This window comes from Ochotona princeps, chromosome 9, assembly GCF_030435755.1.
Source record: "Ochotona princeps isolate mOchPri1 chromosome 9, mOchPri1.hap1, whole genome shotgun sequence".
Classification (NCBI taxonomy): Eukaryota; Metazoa; Chordata; class Mammalia; order Lagomorpha; family Ochotonidae; genus Ochotona; species Ochotona princeps.
Genome location: NC_080840.1, coordinates 21230231 through 21252240, shown reverse-complemented (window position 1 = coordinate 21252240; position 22010 = coordinate 21230231).

Genomic DNA, 22010 nt, shown 5'->3' with positions numbered 1-22010 from the left:
AAGGAAGGAAGGAAGGAAGGAAGGAAGGAAGGAAAAAAAGGGAAGAGGAGAAAAAAGAGAACAAGAGAAAAGGGTAGGCCAGAAATAAAAATCCATTTAATCTTTAACCTTATATTTTAAAAATAGTGATTCTAATTAGTATTAGTAATTCTAATAATGATCAAAACAGCCCACAGGTGCTAAAGTCTAAATTGGTTAAAAAAAAAAAAAAGAATAAATAAATGTTTCTACAAGGGTAGCAGGTCAGAGATGCCACTGCTGGTTAGAAGTTTCTCTTTGTCTAGTGTCTTCATGGTCATCACCGCAGACAAAACAGTAGAGCCTGAGTCATAAGAGGGGAATTTGCAGATGTATGTTCTATGCTCCAGGGAGCTCCAGCAAGGTGGCGATTTAAGATCTACAAAGCAAACTTTCATTGTAAGTGTTCGTTACAGCATTCTAAGTTAATGCCAAAAAGAGATCCAAATGTCAAATCTTTTCCATGTCAGGATTTATTTCATGTCCAAAGTCTGACAGGAATCAGTACAGGAGAGAAAGTGTTGGAGGCATTAACGTCAGTAGAAACTAAATGAGGCAGAGCCCCAAGCTCTACAAACCACAGTGGAAATAGATTGTTAACAGCCTAAACCTATTCAGCATAAAACGCCATAGCCAAGAAGAAAACAGTTTTAGAATCAATAACCTCAAATTCTAAATTTGCCTGAGAATATTAAACATTGATATTTATCTTCCCCTTTTAAAGGAATGGACAACAGGGTCAAGGAGTTAACATGGAAACTACTGTGTTGGAAATTTTATCTTCCTTGATAACTCCCCAAATCTCATTTTTACTTTATAACACAAATATTGCCATGGGTGTACACATCTCTCAATAGGAGAAATCTGCACCGGAATAGCCTATTTTAAGACTGTAGCACAATAAAATTCTGTCTGCATGCTTGTATTTCACTTATGTATTCCAAAATATAATTTTTTTTTAGAAAACAGAAGGAAACACAAATTAGTAGTTTTCATTTTCCTGCTTCTGCCTTCCTTTATTTTTGTCCTCTGGTAGGAGAAAAATTAAATGCCCAAAATATTATTCAATTCATATCATGAAGAATGCAGTCTACTTGAGGTCAGAAAATCATTCACTAAGAAAAGAAAAACATTCCATGCTTTTAATCCCAAATCTCTGGGTTTCATTACTGGCTGCTTGAATTTAGTTCGTATCTCGAAATTTTTGAAAGCCCTAAAGTCTTTCCAACGGTCACAAACATTCACTTAGAAAACATTTTCCTGAATAGACATGAAATAGCATGAACAGCACACTGTCTGCAAATAGGATAACTGCAGGACTACCCAGGGTTGAGAGGAGCGTCAGGGAGATGACTGTCTTCCTAAACCCCTCATCCTATCCAGCACTTGCTGAAGAAATGATTTAAGAGATTTTTAAAGATCCTCCTCAGCACTTAAAAATAAATGAAACAAATGTAAGTGAAGCTTTCACAAGACACTGCTTCTCAGAAAAGACTCAGAGGTGAGGCTGACTACACACAAGCCGTTTCCTTCACGGGATGGGACAATGCAATGTGCTCCCTTTGGAGAGTCTGTGGAGTAACGAAGTTGATTGGCCATTCCAGTCTGGATGATTCCAGCATGGACCCATGGCTCAGAACACCCAGCAGGGTTGTAGCTGTCCAAATCAATGGCAGGGAAAGAAAACTGCCAACTTTCTCAGAATTTCTTGCTTCCGGGGCTCTCCTAACTCCATTTTGTATTTGTTTTTACCCAAAGAGCAACCCACTCTCTGTGGAACACACAGAGACTGTGGAAAGACAGAAAAAACAGAGCAAAAGAATTGAAAAGATGGTTTCCTCAGTCTTTCTGATTGGCGAGTTTCTGAATTATCTAGAGCAAATTCTTGGGCTTTAGAAAACTTCATAGAGGAAAGGAATGGGAATGAAAGAAAAGATTTATTGAGTGCCTAATAAATGTAATTGCAACATCTGCAATATCCCTTGATACCGAATTCCATCACCATCACATTAAAAAATGTCTTCCTTTGCCTAATTCTAATCTTCCTTTATTTTTCCTGCAATTTATTAAATTGTTGGTGTCTAGAATCATAAAGAATATCTGTTCAGAAAATCTCCTCAGTTTTAGATACATGTACAGATGAATACTACAATCACAACACTGTTTAGACTTCCCCAGCTCCGACTCAGTCCAATAGTCTTTCTCCATATAATCCGTTTTCACTCTTTTTATTCTATTGTAATTTTCCATTTGATACAATTTTTTTAATATGAGAAAATAACACTGAATGGTAAGATTAGTTCACAGGCATTTATCTGTTAAATTCTTTCCATCACAGTCCAATAGGCTTATTGCCAGTCTATTCCATCCCTGCTTGGGTTCTTTCCCTTGTATTACTGTGCACAAATAATGTTACTTCAAATCTTACTGATAATACATTTTTGTCTGAGTGACTGAACAAGCAAGTTGCAGTTATAGCTAGGAGATGAAAGGGATTGAAGGAAAGTGGTTATAGTGGGTTACATTGTAAATGACACCACTTCCCCCTTCAGCATCAAATCAAAAAAATCTAACCCTTTATCAGTTCTTTGACCAAATTTTTTGTTTTAATATCTCATTGATAAAGGGAAAAAATTTGGCAAAGTCAACAAATTACTCAGGTGAATTACTCAGGTGTATAGGAAGAATTATTGTTCAGATATTATTTACAAAGCAAAGCAAGGCAATCCAGCTTCTGTTAGCTCCTGGATAGCTTTCTATGCTATGTTCATGAAACATATTAAAACGAAAGATCCAACCTTTGATCAAAGCCCATGAGCAGATGTGTGTCTCAATAAAACCCAATCTGTATATGTTCCAATTTTAGAATTATAATGTTTTAAAATCACGGTGAGCAAGTTATAATCACGTTAACTAAAAGAAGTAGTCATTATTTTTGCCTATCGGAATTATTTTCAGCTTGCATTCTGAAAGACATCACTCAATTTCTTTTCTCATAAAATCAATATACATTGGTTTCTTACCAACTGTTTGGGAGTTATTGGTATTTTGTTGGACAGAGTGCAGGAACCCAACATTATCCTCCTCTTTTGAACGAGCAACCTTTTGTTCTCACAAGCTTGAAATTTCAGATATCTTTCATTCAACTCTTCCTGCATTTCACATGGTTGGTTATCATCAACCCATATCAAAGTTAACATAAGTTGTTTTTGATTCATTACTTCCTCTTTTCTACAACAGCCAATACACGCTGCACTTTCTGCATCTGAAGAGTCGACCATTTTCAACACTCTGAAGACTGCTGCTGGAGTGACATTTCTTAGGTATTTCTTTTAATAGCTTCACTTTTCACACGAATGCTGTTTCACTTCTACGTTATTTAGGACTTTCTGTTATGAATTACAGAAAATTCAATCATGTGGGGGGAATAACTGAAACACGACCACACATAGCTACTAAAAAGTTGAGAAATGCATTTTTTCCTTGGCAACCATGGATATTGTGGAAATCAGGATGAAGTCTGCCCATGGCTGGACAGATGGAGACATCTGACCCAGGTAATACTTGGTTTTCTCTGCCTGGTAACACAAAAGCTCTCTGTATGCTTTAGAAATATCTTGTTAGAAAGATCTTTAGAAAGAAAGAATTGTATCATGATTAGTCCAGAATCATTGTTTTTTGTTACTGTTTGCTCGTTTTTCAACTGTGCCCGAATGAAGCCTGAAATACTACCAAAATGTCTCTAAATCACCTTAACAGTGACCAAATAAAATTTTGACTTTTAAATAATTCTTTAACAAAAAAATACCACTGCCTTTACCTGCTGTCAAGATTAGATCTTCAAAGCATTCATGAAAGCGCAAATTATAGAAAACCATTTATGGGTTTAATAATTTTGAACACTAAAAGAATCTTACATTTTAAGTCTATTTTTCCTGTCCTATCACTTACTATTTACCACATACAGATTGATTGGCATCATTTTTCTCTTCTAGAGACATACACATTTCCATTACTATTTTTTTTCAAGTCAAGCCATAAACACGGCAGAACCTTGAAACTCTTTGTAGATATTGTCACATAGGAAAGATGAAAATAGAAAAATGTATCCTGGCATGCATGTAAGAAAACTATTCCTTAAGAAAAAAAAAAGTGATTTATAGATAGGTATGTATGAACGATAGGAAAGGACAAATTTTGACTGTATTTAAAGTTGTTTCCTAATATTTTTTTTTACCTTCCTGAAGAGTATTTATGACTTCCTATCAAGGCTTGCAATGCCTGAGGGATAAGGAGTGGTATTCTTGGCATTCCTCAACCTGTCTCCACACCCAGTCCCTTAGTTTTTACCCTTGTCTACCTCACGCTTCTTGCTATTCAGAGTCTCAGAACATTTTAAATAGACAGAAAGCTGACCTCCGAGGTCTAGCACACAGTTTTAATTTCAATTCTGAGTGAACACCCACTCAATACTCTGACAGTAATCCTTGCCAAAACTTTAATACCTACAGCGAAATCTCCCAAGGCTAGAACTATTTCTTGGCAGAGAAACATCAAGGGAATGGAAAATGCTTTGAAAGAAGGACCTTTTTTTTTTTTTTTAATTTACACATGTAAGCTTGATCTTTCCCAGGTGCTTCTTTGAGTACAGCCAACAATACCTAAAGAATGGACACTCTATGCCTCTGTGAGAATCGCTGCATTGGGATTTATAAAAGACTGCATGTGATTTGTACCTCCAAAGATGGTCAGAAAACCCAAACACTGACATTTCCAACCTTCTTCCAATGTTGTTGCTGTTGTTTCAATTATTATTCCATTTTATTTCCTAGAAAATAAGGGCAGAATCCACATCACTATAACCTTTTCATTCTTTTCTTTCTAACTGTATTTTCCTTGTGACTAACATTTTAATTTTTTAATGTAGTATTATGAACAATTGTTTTCATTTTGCATATATCAAATTATTCATTAATTCCCAGATACAGGATGAAAAAATTGATTTCTCTTTACATTGTTGCACAATATTCACCCTGTATGGGGTCACAAGGCATTTCTCTTGAACAAATCTTGACTCCATTTATCAAGTCTAACCTTTATTATCTTCAATCTATTTATTTTATTCCATCATCAAATTTAATCCTTCCTCCATAGAATTCCTTCGTGCTCATATTATGGTTATTCTCTAATCTTTTACTGGGTGCTTTGTAACACACATTCTGATGGATATGTATTATATGGGATGCTTAAACTCTGAGATTTTATTTTCATCCACCAAAGAAAAATACTTTGGTAAGTTGTCTACTCTGTTGCATTTCTGGTCTCTACCAAATAAAGCGAAGGTAAAATATTTCTTTCAAGTAGGCTGGATGACAGCAGAGATTATATGGTAAGTATCCCTAGGTCAACTCTAGCAAAGACGGAGAGATGTTGGTCTCAAAACTTCTATTCCTCTATAACCTTACATTTTTTCTTACTGGGACCCAGCTCCCTACCTTCTCCCAATGTTCAAAGAACTGGACAATTCCAGATCAGTAAAAATTACTTTAACTCCCAAACAGCATTTCAGAGGGGAGAACTTTCTAGAAAAAAAAAGCATTTTTCTTCTTAAAATAAGACAAACAGTGTGAAAAGGAAGCACGTATTATAGATGTAAATAAAATTTTCCAAAAAAGTACCATCAATTTTCAAGTTTACTACATGAAATTATTTGGAGAATCCTTAACATTTTATATATGGTGGTAGCATGTTGATGATCATATTTATGTTCAAATTGTGATACTTTAAAGATTAGGAAGAAGGCCGTATTAATGATTATGTTGAGATGACAGAAACTAGACCTGCCTTGAGGTTGAGCAAATGGCTGCCCTAAACAATTCACAGAAAACTCAATACAAGTGGATATACTTTGTCTTTTTATTTTTATAAAAATTATTTAATTCTTTAAAATGCAGAGAAGCTGAGAGAGATACAGATAGTCAGAGATTCTCCTATCTGCTGGTTCACAACCAGGGTCTGGGATAGACAGAAGGCAGAAATGAAACATTCCATTTGAGTTTCCCACGTATGGGGCTGGAACCCAACTGCCTGGGCCATCAAGTGCTGTCTCACAGGTGACACTTTGGCAGGAATTGTCAGGGAACAGCCTGCTTTCTAATCCTGGCACTTGGACGAGATAAGGGAGTCCCGTGGTATCAACTGCTACACCAAACACCCACTTCATAGCCTATAGTTTAAAAATTTTTATTAAAAACACTAATACATATCCAGACACTATAAACAGAATGTAAAGAAACAAAACAAAGATAAATTACAATGAAAGATATCAAGAAAACAAAGAAGAAACAATAGGGACAGAGTTTGAAACTATCTTATCAAAATCCTGGAAGAAAAAAATGCAAATAGTCAACTTCAATTTCAAGTATATTCATTCAAGATAAAATTAAGTTAATAATGGAGTAAGTTGCAAAGAATTGTAATAAAAATGAAACTAGGGTTGCCAATAAGCGTAAGTTATTTGTATGCTAAGTTGGTCATTTTTCACATCGGTCCTCTATGACTTTCAGGACATCAATCTTTGAACCCTAAATTTAAGTGTCACCTTAACCATTGCACACCCTCATAAGGCTGTATTTCCTGTACATGAACACAGACTTCATTTATCAATACACTTAAACAACTTTTCCTACTAGCCCACAGAAACGCAGGGAAATAAAGTGGGGTGGGGGGAGGGAGAATCCTCATAAATATTTATGAGCTAAAGTACTCATTGAATGACTGTGTTGACATGAAATTATGCAGAATTTAGACCTAAAAATATTATCAAGGCCTAATTTTTTTCAAAAAGCAACTTTATGTTTTGTGGAACATAAGGTTATAAATACCTCAATAACTGCAAACTTGCAGAACAGAAATATTATAATTCTTTTTGCCTATAATATTATAAATGCATCAAGAAAATATTTGACTTAATACTAAACTATATTTGAGTCATTGATAACACAGTATCATTTCTCATCTAATGAGATACTCATATTTTTTTCTAGTTGTGAAGGCTTATAAAATAAGACTATACCATTCATTCTCTTATCATGGAAATAAAAAAAAATGTTTAAAATAATGGCACTTTATAACAAGTTATTTTTCCTTCCAGGACTGATCTTGATTGCATGATCTCACTGACTCAGAAGGCTAAAAGCATCTATTTCATTCTAAATTAACTTAATCCAAATTTATGAAAATAGCACTTTCACATCATTTTGCTTCCCTATAACTTTTAACTTATTAGAATGATGCTAAGCAAAGGTATAGTTTACTTTATATTGCCTTTTCAAGAGACTGCTGTCAGCATTTTCTGCATAAAATACAGATTTCCAGGGTCTGGCGCGGTAACCTAGTGGCTGGGTCCTCGCCTTGCACATCCCAGGATCCCATGTGGGTGCTGCTTCAGATCCTGGCTGCTTCACTTCCTATCTGGTTCCCTGCCTGTGGCCTTGGAAGGCAGTGAAAGACCACCCAAGGCCTTGGGAATCCTGTGCCTCTGTGGGAGACCCAGAAGAAGCTCCTGGCTCCTAGCTTCTGATCTGCTCAGCTCCAGCTATTGCAGCCACCTGGGGAGTGAACCAGCAGATGGAATATCTTCCTCTCTGTCTCTCCTTCTCTCTGTATATCTGCCTTTCCATTAAAAATAAACAAATCTTTAAAAAAGAAAAACTACAGATTTTCTCCACTCAAATAAGCCCAGAGTTTCCTGTTTTATCATTGATATATAGAAATACAATTTGTTTTGTTTTCCCTGATATTAATGTCAATGCAAACAGCTCAAGTACAAAATAAGACAGATGTGAAATGGAGTGTTTTTCTTAAAGATCAGCACCCGTAATAGAAGAATGAATACAGATCTTGTCTTCCCAAGCTCCATCGTGTTTGAAGTTAAATGTAAGCTGTGCCAATATAGGTTTTTTTAAAAAAATATTTTGATTATATATGTATTTTTTAATTTTTGAAATTTTTCATACAATTCTTTGTAGTCTGGGATTCCCCTGTCCCCCATTTTCTGCCCCGATTGTTATTTTGTCAATCACTGAAAGAGAAATACCATATGTTTTCTCTAATATAAAGAATCTGTCACGCAAATTGGAGTGTATAGTGGTCGAGTAATGAAGACTACCACATCCAGAATGAAGACACAACGCAACATGCATCTCTGCTTCCAAACAAAAGATGGACTCCCAGCGAAAGCGCTGGATATATCCAGACAATGGGATGATGGGCTGTCTAACATTGTACCAGTATTATCAGGGCACACTTAAATAGCAGAGTGATGGAATTGTAACTCCTTATGAAAAGTGTGCCAGTATAGGTTTTAATGTTAATACATTGGCTAAGATTTTTGCGTTTTGTACAGAGTTGTCTTGAAGGGCCTGGAGAATGAAAACTTTTTTTAATGATTTTCATTTTGCTTTTTTCCAATTTTAAAGCCTATCTTTACTTTCTTGTTTCCACAACTCTGAGGATATGGGGATGATTAGCACCCCTCCTCCTGACTTTGATCAGTTGGAAGCTTCCAGAGTCCCTGTACATAGGACTCCTGACAGCATTGTGGTTAGAGCAGTCATAATTTGCTGGGACTATTAATTCGTCTGGGGCTATAATTTTTGTTCCAGTAACTAACACTTCGTTAAGTTGAAATAGTTTCACTATGAAAGGAAATATTCACAAAGAATTTAACCAATGAATGGAAAATTACTGCTTTGAACAAGTTTGATTCAGAGTAAAGGCAAAGTCTAATAAAATTGGTTTATGTTTCGAATTTTTTTAATTTTTTAATCAGAGGAGAATGGAAATGGAATGTATTCCTAAGCTTTTAAATTACTACAGTAAAGAAAAATTACTTACAACAATTCTTAATTACTTTTTAAAATGTGTGAGCATCTGTTTGACTTTGAAACTGAACAGAAAAAATATGTTTTGTTTTCTTTCTAAAACTGTATTATATCCTGAAACTTATCTCCTATATAAGCACAAAACTTCAGTCCTGTATCATTCATTCGTTCAACAGCTCGTTACTAGTATACAGTATGCTCGAAACACTGAATTAGAAATACCCAGTGAAGAGACCACTGGCATACACCCTTCCCTAGGAACAAACATTGAATTTACATGCTCAATGTCATCATTATTTTATTATTGGCATCATATGTGATGTGGACATAAAGCCCAGAGCAGTAGGAATATTTCTCTATAGAAAAATACAGATATATTCAGAGCTGGAGAAAGAGCAGGTCCATCTTAAAGGAAAAGGAGAAAGGATAGAAAAATAAAACTTCCCAAGAAGGAAACAACATGACTCATGAGAAGAGCTGCTACTGAAACCGAAACACAAAGAATCAGAAGAGATCCAAGACAGATGAGAAGGGAATAGCCACACTAGCTTATGCTGCTCTGAGATAAGAAGCGAACGAAGCAAGAACTGTGGTTTCAGGAGTCATACCGAAACATTCAGCATAGAAAAGAAAGGAAATAGTGGAAGTTCCAAGGGATGAAAAAAGCTCAAAAGCGCCAATTGCTGTCAACCATGCAGTCAGCCAGCAGTCAGCAGGGAGCTGCAGCTCACCACCACACCAAGTGAGAGACACGGTGCTGGGGACTCGGAAATACAGCCAATTCAGAGTGGGGTCAGAACAGACCCTGCACAGTGTCCTCTGCCTTAGAATCTGATGGACTACACTGACTCTGGGTCTGGACATGAGTTCCCTCAGGGAAGAATTCCGGCGGGACACAATGGGTACGAGCATATTGTTATGGCTCATTCTCCAACAAAGTCCAGGGACCAGCAGAGAGAGAAGCCACCATTTTCAAGGTGGCCTGGTCCTGCTGGCATCATCTGCTAGGATGGGATGAGCAAAGATCAGCTGTGGCATACACCTGCCTCTGCACAGGGGCACACAAATAGGCAGTTTGATGGAAAGGATAAATCTGTGTTCCCCAAGGATTCTGAGCTGAGGTTGGTGGACTCATGGGGAGTTGCGCATGCCACCTGGAACTGTGAGGCATGTAACACCCTCCTATCCTTCTTCAAGCCCAGAAGGAAAGTGTGTCAGCAAAAGCGACTGAAGTGGAGTATTCGGAGGTAGCTGGTGCTGGAATACCTCTACTTACTATGATTGAGACAGACTTGTGGAGCTGAGGTTAGCTTCAGTACCCTATGACTATGGGAGTCTCACACACAAACGCTGTGAGTTCTGTGCCTGTGCAATAGTGTGTGGTGTGTAATTGGATTTCTGGGCACACATAGAACTACACAGACCTTTTATGTAGTTTGTGTACTTGCATGGTGGGGGTTTTAGCCACTATAGGCTAAATTCAGGCATCGATTCTCTTGAAAGAGACAAGGCAAGGCAGTGATCCTACTGACAGTTGTGGTCATTGCCTCCCATATGCTGATAAAAGAGGAGATCCATCGCAAGCAACTTGGGTGTAACTCTAGACTCTCACTCCACACTTGGGTACAGACTAGAGCACTCCTAGAATCAGTCACTTCACCAAGCCACAGAGGCATATTGCAAGTATAAAAACCATGAGAGGAAAAAAAAACAGCATGCCAGAAATGTCTAAAAATAAAAGGAGAAAAATACAAGAAAGATGAACCAGGGAGACAACGTGACTCTCCCCAAAGAAACAAAACACTTCAATATTACAAAGCAAGTATTAAAAATAATTAAGAGTTATTTTAAAATGATCATATTACTGAAAATCAATGAGAAGAAAATGCTTTAATCAAAAATATCCAGCATAGATGAGAAACTTTTCTGTAATGCTGAAATTTTTTTAAAAGTTTTTTTAAAAAGTATTTTTGATGATGGTTACATAGTTGATTAGGGTGGGAAGGGTCAAGGCTTAGGGGAAAGTGGGTAAGACCGATATTTCCAAATTTTCCTTTTCTTCTTTCTGTGTCTGGAGAAGGGGGTAGATAAGGCCTGAAGCCAGCCACACCGGCCTCCCAACAACCTCAGTAACCAGGAATGGGGAACAGCTATCTGATGTCATCCCAGTTTCCCCATTGTGGAGCATGTTCCAACATTTCTGTTCAAGTGATTTCCATAGTTCTGAAATGGTGTTGATTTCTCCCCATTCCCAGTTCTCTCGATCATCAGTGAGAACAATAGTGCATCAGGAAAGCCACCTGCAGTCCCACTACCGGGCTCACACCCATGTACCAGGTCTCACATGTGCCAGTGTGTCCTGTGACCCAGGCTGGCATGGTCCATCTCACCTCAGGATTTGCCAGTAGTTGCTGTAGCTTGGCCCAGCTCAGTCTGCCCCCAGTTTCAGCTCATGCTGGTGGGTGCTCATCATGCTGGTGATGCTACAGCCTGGCCAGACCCCAGTTCCCAGCCTAATGTGAATTGGCTGGTGTCGCAGCCTGACCAAGCCTAGCTTGCACCCTGTCCCAGTTCTCAAATCTCCCAGTGGATGTTATGAACTGACCCAGCCTGGCTTGTCTCCAAACCTGAGCCACACGTATGCCAGTGGGTAATGTAACCTGGTCTGGTCTGGGATGCTGCCAGCCTTGATCTTGAGCTTACCTGCAGGGACTGCATCTTGACAGTGGAGTTCCCCGAGCTCTTACATCAGGTCTCCTACCAGTGACAGATCTTATGCATACTGGTAAGGCCTTGGTCCAGATTGACTTAGTCCACTTGCTCTCCTAGCAGGAACAGTGGTCTTGCCCAACTGGCCCATACACATTGCAGTTCTCAGCATTGGTTGCTTTAGCCCAGCCACACATGATCCACACCCAGACACAGCTCTCACATGGTTCAGTGGGAGCCAAGACTAATCCAGCTCATCCTGTACCTGACTGGCCTCATAAGCAGCAGCAAGTGCTGAAGTCTAGCCCAGTCTTACACACCCAGACACAGGTTAACCCATGCAGAGAGACACTGCACTCATGTCCAGCCCAGATTGTCATCCCAATTCCAGCTCTCTGATTGTAGCCTGGGAGGGCAGTGGAGGAGGGCCCAAGCCCTTGGGACCTGGCACCCACGTGGGAGTCCCAGAAGAAATTTCTGACCCCTGGCTTCAAATTAGCTCACTTCTACCCATTGCAACCACTTGGGGAGTGAACCTGCAGTTGGAAGATCTCTGCTTCTGTCTGTGAATCTGCCTTTCCAATAGAAGTAAATAAATCCTTTTTAACAGGAGAAATACATAAAAACAGATTTGGGGGCACAACACGATAGCTTAGCAGCTAAAGTCCTTGCCTTGCACACACAGGGATCCCATATGAGCACCAGTTCTAATCCCAGTGGCCCTGCTTCCCATCCAACTCCCTACTTGTGGCCTGGGAAAGCAGTCAAAGATGACTCAAAGCCTTGGGAGCCTGCACCTGCATGGGAAACCCATACGAGGCTCTGGGCTCCTGGCTTCAGGTCAGTGCAGCTCCAGCTGTTGCACCTACTTGGGGAGTGAATCACAGACAGAAGATCTTCCTCTCTGAGTTTCTTCCTCTCTGTATATTTGACTTTCCACTAAAAATAAATAAATCTTTAAAAAACAAAAACAGATTTGGTATGACAGAAGAAATAATCCCTGATACAGAAGGCAAATCTTTGAGAAAAAATATCGCTCAGAAAACAATCAAGACAAGAAAATTTTAAAAATACAAAAATAATGTCCAATCTCTGTGGTATAATATCAAAATACTCACATACTTGTCAAGAATTTCTGAAGGTAATAAAATAGAGAATGGATTAGAAGGCCTATTCAATGACAAGAGATTTGACAATCTCTACAAAATTGAAGACTTTTATAGACAAAGCAAGGAGTATCCAAAGACAGGAAGCATATAAAACTGCCAATAAATTTTCCCGAAAAGATCCGCACTATGATATGTCATAGTCAAAACACAAAGAAAAGATGCTAAAAAATGAGCAAGAGTGAAACAACAGATTAACATTAGATGATCTCCCCTCTGACTTAGAGCTGGTTTATTATCAGAAACCACACAGGCTAGGAGAGAATAGAGAAACATGGCACAGGTCCTAAAAGAAAGAAATTGCCAGCCCAGCAATACTATAGTCAAGAAAACTCTCATTTGTACATAAAGCAAAATAAAGTCATCCAAAAATGATCAGAAACTGAAATAATTTGCCACTATGTGCCCGGCCTTATGAATGATGCTTAAGGATGTGTTACACACACAGAGAAAAAGAATGATAATCACTTTAATGGAAAAATACATGGGTAGAAAATCTCAGTAAAAGTAAACTTGTGAAGCAAACTGTGAGAATACTTATGGGAAAATGGTAGGACCAATTTGTTACCTTTCAGTAAATGAAAAGGAATTCAATTCCCTAATGAAGATATGGGTGTCCAGTTAGTTAGCCCTGAGTGGGGGATCCAGCAGGGCTTGGGTCGCCTGGTCTGGGTCCTGAGATCTGCCTATTAGATGTGTGTTGAGTTCATGAGTCCTGAGGGTGGGGGATCTAAAGGGACTCAGGTTGCCTAGCCCAGGTCTTGGGGCCTTCCTGTGAAGTAGTGCCAGCTTCGTGAGCCCTAAGTGTGGGGAATCTGGCAGGGATTGGGTCAACTGGCCCAGGTACTGGAGTCAAGCCTGTGAGGTGGGCGCTGTGCCCATGAGTCCTCAGGGTGGAGGATCCAGCAATATTTGGCCCCAGGGGCTTGGGCTCACCTGCAAGAACATGGCCTACTTAGTGTAAAAGGCAGAGCAGTGGACACAGGTCCTGTCGTAAAAGGAGAATATGGCAGCTCATTTGGTGTCATAGTAGAAGAAGAACAGAACAAGCTGGACAACTACCCCAGTCAAACAGTGACAGCAAAAAATCTCGGTGAATGGAGACTTGGGCTTACAATGTTAGCCAATGGACATTGGGAGGGTGACATCACCCTTGGATTGGTGAAATCGTCATGACATTTTAGAACTATCCAAACCACATGGGCAGATCCCTTGGAATGTGGACAAATTGAAATTCTGACTTGATATAAGGTGGTGGTTCCTCACTCCTGGGTACTAGGACATTTGAAAATTTGTGTGTGGCTACCCCCTTCCCCCAGAAACACCCAGAAGAAATAGCAAAATGGAGACAATGAGTTCACCCAATTTTTCCTAACCTCAATCCTTTCCACCCTGATCAACCATGTAATCGTCATAAAAAATAAAATTAATAAAAAGATATGGATCAGCTCACTGAAACTGAAAGTATGCAAAAATGACATTCCAGAACAGCAGAGAGGGAAAATGAGCAGTTGTAGTCATTCTAACAGCAGGGAAAAAAACAGACTTTAACAGAAAAATGATTAAAGAATCTAAAGAAGGGCATCACATAATGACAGAGATCAATTCAATAAGAAGAAATAACCATAATTAGGGTATATGCACCCAATACAAGAGCACTTGTGTATTTATAACAATTACTACTGAATCTGAAAACAGACATGAACTCTAGTACAATGGAAGACCCCACTGTCAAAATGGACAGATCAAACAAACAGAAAAACAATGAAGAAACAAAGATAATCCATACTGTAGACCAAGTGTACCAAGTTGATAACTACAGAACAGTTCATCCTGAAGTTGTAGAATGCACATTATTTTCATCAGTTTATGGAATCTACTCTAGACATGCTAGGCCATTAAGAAAGCCTCAGCAAATTCAAAAGAAATTGAAATCCCACTGTGAATCTTTCCTGACCACCAGAGAATGAAGCCAGAACCAACAATTTAAGAAGCTCTATAAAATATTAGAACTCATGAAGACTGAATACAAAATACTAAATGAGCAATGGATCATAAAAAACCAAAAGAAAATTTTTAAAATCCTGGAAACCAATGAAGAAGACAGCACAATGTATCAAACCTATGGAATTCTGCAAACAGTGTTAAGAAGGAAGTTCTGAGAAATTAGTATCTGTATCAAAAAAATCATGAAGCATTCAAACTAATAATCTATCAATGCATCTCAATGACTTAGAAAAAGAACAAACCAAGCCAAAGTTAGTAGAAATAAACACGCAAATAAAATTAGAGAACTTATAGTACCTGTGTAATGGAGGTTTTCATATCCAGATGTGAGGGTACAATGTAGTATGCATCACTACTTCCAGGCCAAAGATGGACTCCCAATTAAATGTTCATTAGATGTCGACAATAGGATGCTGGACTCTGCCATTGCCCATGCTTGTAATGATGGATTTATTATTGTTTATGTAGAATGATACTATTGTCATAATACAGGGGAAATCAGTGGTGGAGGAAGGAAATTTGCAGAGCGGTTGAGGGAAATCTCAGAGCCTATGGAACTGTATCATCATAATAATAATAATCAAACAATGAAAAAAATATGCAAAGAACATGAATAAGAATTTTTTAAAGGATAAAATTCAAATAGCAGAAAAATTCCCCAGTCATCAGCCATCAGGGAAATGCAAATAAAAACAACAATGAAGGCCCTGCACCGTGGCCTAGCAGCTAAAGTCCTCACCTTGCACACACAGGGATCCCATATGGGCACTGGTTCTAATCCTGGCAGCCCTCCTTCCCATCCAGCTCCCTGCTTGTGGTCTGGGAAAGCAGTCAAGGACAGCCCAAAACCTTGGAACCCTGCACCTGCGTGGGAGACCTGGAAGAGGCTCCGGACCCCTGGCTTCAGATTGGCTCAACTCTGGCTGTTGCAGTTACTTGGGGAGTGAACCTCAGATGGAAGATCTTCCTCCCTGTCTCTCTTTTTCTCTGTATATCTGACTTTGCAATAAAAATGAATAAATCTTAAAATGATTTATTTAAAAAATGAATGATTGTAGATTTTCATCTACAATGAAATTTAACCTCACCCAAGAAAAAGAACAAACCAAGCCAAAGTTAGTAGTGACAATGTCTATCATACAGAAATCAGAAAGCAATACATGCCGGCTAGGATGTGAGGAGAAAGGTACTCTAATTCACTTTGGTAGAATGTAAACTCATGCAACCATTATGAAAGCCAGTGTGAACTCTACTCAAATATTGGAAAATAGATCTTCCAGATAACCCAGCCATTCCATTCCTTGGAATTCATCCAAATGAAATGAAAAAGTTATCTGTACTCCCCTGTTTATAGTAGTTCAATTCACAGCAGCTAAGATATGGAATAAAGCAAGATATCCATCAACTGATGACTGGATAAAGATGATATCATATATATATATGCACTATGGAATTCCTCTCTGCCATAAAAAATAAGTGAAATCTTGGCTTTGTCAGCAAAATGGAAGCAACCAGAAACCGTTATTCTTAGTATAATAAGCCAGTCCCCCAACAAGATAAATATAATATTTTCCATGATCTGTGATAAATAATACACACAGTACAAAAATGCAATCTGCATGAGTGAATTAGACAGCTTGGGATTCGATTATTGTTTACATCCCCACATATAATCCTGAGGCACCGTAGGGTTCTATCCTACTTGTTACAGGTTGTTCTACTTACCTAATGCCGTGTCAAGCCTGTGGTTGCAAAGCAGAATGAAAACATACCATCCTGAAAAATAGGGGAAAAATAATACAGAAGCCGGAGAGAGGGTGCAAGTTGGAGGGAGGAAGAGGAGTACTACCATACTCCTAAATTTGCATAGTGAGATATGTAAGAATTGTTCATTTCATGTGAATTTCAAAGGATATGAAAAAAAGAAAAACAAAATGAACTCTAGAGTCAGATGGTCTGGATTCAAAGCATGGTCCAGACATTAATTCCTATTGATCTATGTGTTTTTTTCCTATGGGACAGGGCTATTAATATCAATATTCTATACTCTAAGTGCCGGAAGAGTGAAAGAGTTAATACCTTTCAAAATTCAAGGTGTTGCCAGTAAATACTACAGGAAATGCTAACTCTTTTTATTATAAGGTTGACATAATCCCAACAAGATTCTAGGGATAGATGCTATTTATATCTTTATGTTACTTACTTTTCTTCTGAAAGCTATATTTTCAGTTAACACTAAAGGTCCAGAACAGAACATTTCAAATTATAGCCCCAACAAATTCAGCTTTGCATAATTGTTGCAGTCATAATTATTAGGAATAATTCTTTCACATTAAAAAAAGCCTCATATAGCATGAACACAAGTTTATTTAATGCAAAGTTATACTAAATAGACATATGGATACATGTAGGTGTCTTGAATATGACTATATGTTTTAAATTTAGTGTTAATTTCTGATGTTCTTTTTTTAATTCATGCCTTACTTTCTTTGTTTTGTTTTTTTCCACTATTTTCATATAATCTTACCATCTATATTCAATGTTTACTATACAGCTAGCATAATCTGTATTTTTCCATTTTTCTCTGGTCTCAGACATTTAAATGTAGTGAGATACTTGTCATTCAGTTACTCTTTTCAATGTGTCTATGAAGACAGTAGTGTTTAGAGCTTTTCAGCTGTAGAAGAATTAGCAAAGCCAGTTATATCAGCATCATCTGTTCTCTGCCGGAAGGAATTGCAGCCCAGTTCCATGACCTGAAGCCATGACGTTTTCACATATAGCCTATAAATGCAGAATTTACTACAGACCAGGAACCCCTCCGATAGTGATGGTCTCAATCCACATAGTATCTGACATTCCAGTGCAGAAGAAACATAGACTCTGGATGAAGCCCTCCGTGCTCTCTTGGAAAGCTTCCCAGCTTAACTGATGTTCACACTGGACGTAATTCAGGATTCCAACCAAACCAAGCAGGGAAGGAACTATAATCCATTTATAGTCCAGCTCTGCATGAACACATATCCTGAAATTTGCCTATAATCATGAAAGTTTGGAGGTATTCACTCCTGATACACAAACTAACACTTGCCTTATTTGGTTTCTAAATACGGTTTCAGGGCTTTCAAATATTCATCGAGGATTCCAAGAGCATGTGGTTCCGTGATGATTTTAATTTCAAAACAAGAAACTTATTTTTTAACTGAAGGAAACATAATTAACCACCCCATTGCTAATTACTTTCTTTTCTGTATTTTCCTGATTACAGAATTGGTAACAAATAATTAAGATAAATGCAGAAATCACAGTAAAACACATCCACCATCACCATGATCATTTCAGCATGTCCTAAAATAATTTAAGTAAAACTTTTCACATGTAGAATTTTCTCCAAAAAATGCTATTTAGTTAAGATGAAATCTGGAGGGTTTATAACCATGTGCTGCCCCTGAATCACCATCAACAGAATAAATTTATTGTATTGCAAAATCACAGTCTTTTTTTTAAAAAAGATTTATTTATTTTATTGCAAAGTCAGATATATAGAGAGACAGGAGGAGAGACAGAGAGAGAAATATCTTCCGTTCGATGATTCATTCCCCAATTCACCATAATGGCCAGTGCTGCACCTATCAGAAGCCAGGAACCAGGAGCTCTCCCAGGTCCCCCACGTGGGTGCAGGATCCCAAGGTTTTGGGCTGTCCTTAACTGCTTTCCCAGGCCAAAGACATGGAGCGGGATTGGATATGGGGCTGCTGGGATTAGAACCGGCACCCAAGTGGGATCCTGGAACGTGCAAGGCGAGTACTTTAGCTGCTAGGCCACAGCGCCGGGTCCACAGTATTTTATATGTAAAGAGAAACATCAATTTTAGAGATTTCTTTACTTACAGGGACACATTTTTTATTAATTATGATTATTTTTATGATTTGTATGTAGTTGGTTATGTATAATAAGGGTCAAGGGCTACAGGAAGGTGGGTGAGATCACCATTTGCATATTCTTTTTTTCATTTCTGTATTTGGGGAAAAAGAGGGAGACAAGGAGAGAAGCCACACCCAGCCTCCCAAATGCCTCTACACCCTAGCATGGAGGACAGCCACCTGACACCATCCCAGGTCTCCGATGTGGGGCATGCTCTGAGAGTCCTTCTCAAGAGATTTTGGGAGTTCAGCAGTTCTGAATTACTGCCGATTTTGTCACTCCAAGCACGAGGAAATCTCTCCAGAATCCGCTGGCTGACATAGTCCACCTTAGAGTCTCCATTTGCCCAATTGTTCACTGGCAACACTTGGCTGGGGTAGTTAGTCAATTTATTCTGTCCTACATTCTCTGTTGTGCTACCAGGTATTTCTGCAGACTCCAATGTACTGCCATGTCCTCCATGTGCATTCAGGGTCATATATTTTTACAGCTCATGAAAGTAAAATGAGTAAATCAATTGGTAAAGAGAGAAAAATAGATAACACTGACCAAAGAAACAAGGTAGTATTCTTTCTCTGTTTCGCATTTGGAGGACCAAAAAAAAAAAAAAAAAAATCCTGAAAAGAAGGCATGAATCTCTCCTTGGTTTTTAATTTACAACAACAACAAAAACAACAAGTGCTATTCTGGTTATGTTGTATTTCATAATTCTTGTTTCCTGAAGTAAAATTGCAAACCAAGTAATTGTGTTCTAATATGGATCAATTCAGTCATGACTGCCTGTGAACACATACAAGTATGCGAAGTGGTTTAGCTGTGATTTTCCTTGTTTATTTAAGAAATAAAATTTCTCAATGTCACATTGGGAGATACAACAATCAAAGCCTTATGCTGCTGTATGGTTTCTGAAATGCAGAAAGAAGCAACATCACCACAAGTGGTCTTGTGGATAAAAAGCAAATGTAAGTGGAACAGATGGAGAAATTAGCTTAGAACCATGTAGTAATTTTTGAACTCCATTATTATTTATAAGTGAAGATAAATTCACAGAAGCATAGCCAACAGTCAAGCGAGCCTCTTGCTCTTTTGCTGTTCTTTAGCCTAAGTTGACCAGTGGGATTGTTCTTCTCTCTTTGATGCCCACAGTTCAGAACTGAGCATGTGCTGAGATGAAAGTGACAAAGCACCGATACCCCAAGTAAATATTCAAACCTAATGATTTATGATTTTGACAGTTATTGGCCTTTAGTTGTTGTATGTTGAAACTTTACTCCATTCATATATAATATTTCTTTTTTGTACCATAAGAAGACTAGCCAAATAGTTATAACATCGTTAGACTAGTTTCTAAACATGATACTGTATGATGAAATATTATCCTCTTCTGAATATAACACCATGAAAAACAAATCTAAAATGGGGTGAGAGAAGTTTGTTACTAGAGGGTTTAGAAGAAACACCTATTGAAACAAGTTTAATTTTGCCTATCTTCTCCTGTGAGAATACCATGATTTTGATGATTATTAATTGCATTTTCTAATTACCTATTGGATACATATGACTTCCTTTTCATCTTCTCTTCCTGTGAAACGACAGTCTTCATCTTATCAAGTAGTCATTCAATGTTCACATCGCCATGTGTGGTGAAAAATCTCTCGTTATGGCATGGAAAGGAAGCAGTAAAAATTATCATTTATATTTTTGTCAAAAATAAGGAAAACATGAGTTTTAATGATACCCATTATGTAAACTGACATGGGTATATAATGCATAAATACACATGTGTGGTAAAACATTTGTACTACACAAACAAAATTATTTTAAAAGTTTATTTTATTACATAAAAGATGGACAGAGAGCATGGAAGACACAGAGAGAAAGATCATCCATATATTGGAAGATAGCCACAACGACGAGGGTTTGGCTAGCTGAAGCCAGGGGTCAGAAACTACATCCAGATCTGCAGCTTTGGTGGAAAGGGTCCAAGGATTGCAACAACTCTGGTTCCCTTTCCAGGCATATTAGCAGGTGCGTCATTGAAAGCTGAGCATCTGGAACTCAGATTCATGATGGTGGCTTCACAAGCAGAAGCGTCGCCTTCTGTGCAACAACACCAGTCCCCCAAACAGGTGGATTTTCAGTAAAGATGGAAAACATTCATCTGTACCAAGGGATAGCAGTACTACTCTGTTAGGAAATGGGCTTAGGCCCCGGCACAGTAGCCTAGCAGCTGAATTCCTTGCTTTGAATGCACCGGGATCCCATATGGGTGCCGGTCCTAATCCTGATGGCTCTGCTTTCCATCTAGCTCCCTGCTTGTTGCCTGGGAAAGCAGTCGAGGACAGCCCAAAGCCTCGGGACCCTGTACCCGCATGGGTGACCCCGAAGAGGCTCCAGGCTGCTGGTTTTGGATTGGCTCAGCTCCAGCCATTGCAGCCACTTGGGGAGTAAATCAGTGAATGGACGATGTTCCTCTCTATCTCTCCTCCCTGTATATCTGACTTTCCAATAAAGATAGATAGATAGATAGATAGATAGATAGATAGACAGACAGACAGATAGATAGATAGATAGATAATAGATGATAGATAGATAGATAGATAGTTAGTTTAGGGAAAGAAGCAGAAAAGCTTGTTGCTCCATCCTGTTTGCCTTCTGCTAAGAGACGTGTTTCTAGTTGACAGCTCAACAAAGCATCCTCCAATGAGGGATTTCCTTTTGAGACAGATTTATGCCTGAATAGGGAGTTTTCTGGCTTGTCCCTACAAAAGCTTTTACATTCATTGTGCTCCAAAATGACCCCACCTGCTTAGATTCATTCGTTTGTGTAATCACTTTCCACATCAAATAGGGCTGACTTGTGTAATCGACATTATGCTGGATAAATTACAATGTGTAATCTCCCAAGTTAGGTTATAAAAGATACTATTACTTTCACTTTGCTCTCTTGGGTCACTTTCTCTGTGAAAGCCACTTGCCATGACATGAGCATATTCAAGTAGCCCTAAAGGGAGAAACCAAAACTTTCTAGAAGATCGAGCTAGAAGCTGCCGCCTCCTAGCAACAGCTAGTTAGCAACTGACACCTCTGCCAGGAGTGTGTGTGAGCCACCTCGGAAGCAAATTCCACGGCCTCTGTCAGGTCTCCAGAGGATACAGGGCCTGGCGAATGTCTTACCTACAACCTCAGGAAATGGCCTGAGCCAGACCCTCTGGCTTAGGTACCTGGCATCACTGAGCCAGGCAAACTCAGAGTTTGTAAATGTTGACTGCTTTCAGCTGCAGTTTTTAGGTAAATGGTA